Here is a 500-nt window from a genome sequence, read left to right as displayed (position 1 = left end):
AAGCACTCACACCTGTCTGAAATGAATTAATAAATGAACCTGACCATTTTCACATACATTGAGATTCACTCACATTGAGCAGCACCAAATCATACAATTTCGGGCTATGTTAGACCACTAGACACCCGGACCTCACACGTGGAAGTATTGTTCAAGTATATAAAGGTAGGTCTTTGTACAAAGAGCAAAACTCAGGGTGGAGTTTAAACCAATCTGGATACAACTGTTGTTTGAAAATCCCTTTAATCAGACTTACCATATATAAACAGTATAGGATTAAATGAATATATTATTATAAAAAATGCAAAACAAAGACAGCAAATATAATTCTAAAGAACACTTTGTAATTTATTTACTATTCACATTGATTGTACAAAGTGATATTGTAGAGCTGTTTTTGGCTTGAGTCTATTAATAATATTGAGATCGATAAGTTTTGTTACATTATTGTGCTAAACCATGTCGCGATAAAGTTCTTTAATTGTAAACACGTTCATTAT

The sequence above is a fragment of the Dreissena polymorpha genome, chromosome 6, assembly GCF_020536995.1.
Source record: "Dreissena polymorpha isolate Duluth1 chromosome 6, UMN_Dpol_1.0, whole genome shotgun sequence".
In the NCBI taxonomy this organism is placed as follows: Eukaryota; Metazoa; Mollusca; class Bivalvia; order Myida; family Dreissenidae; genus Dreissena; species Dreissena polymorpha.
Note: the sequence above shows the minus strand (reverse complement) of the source record.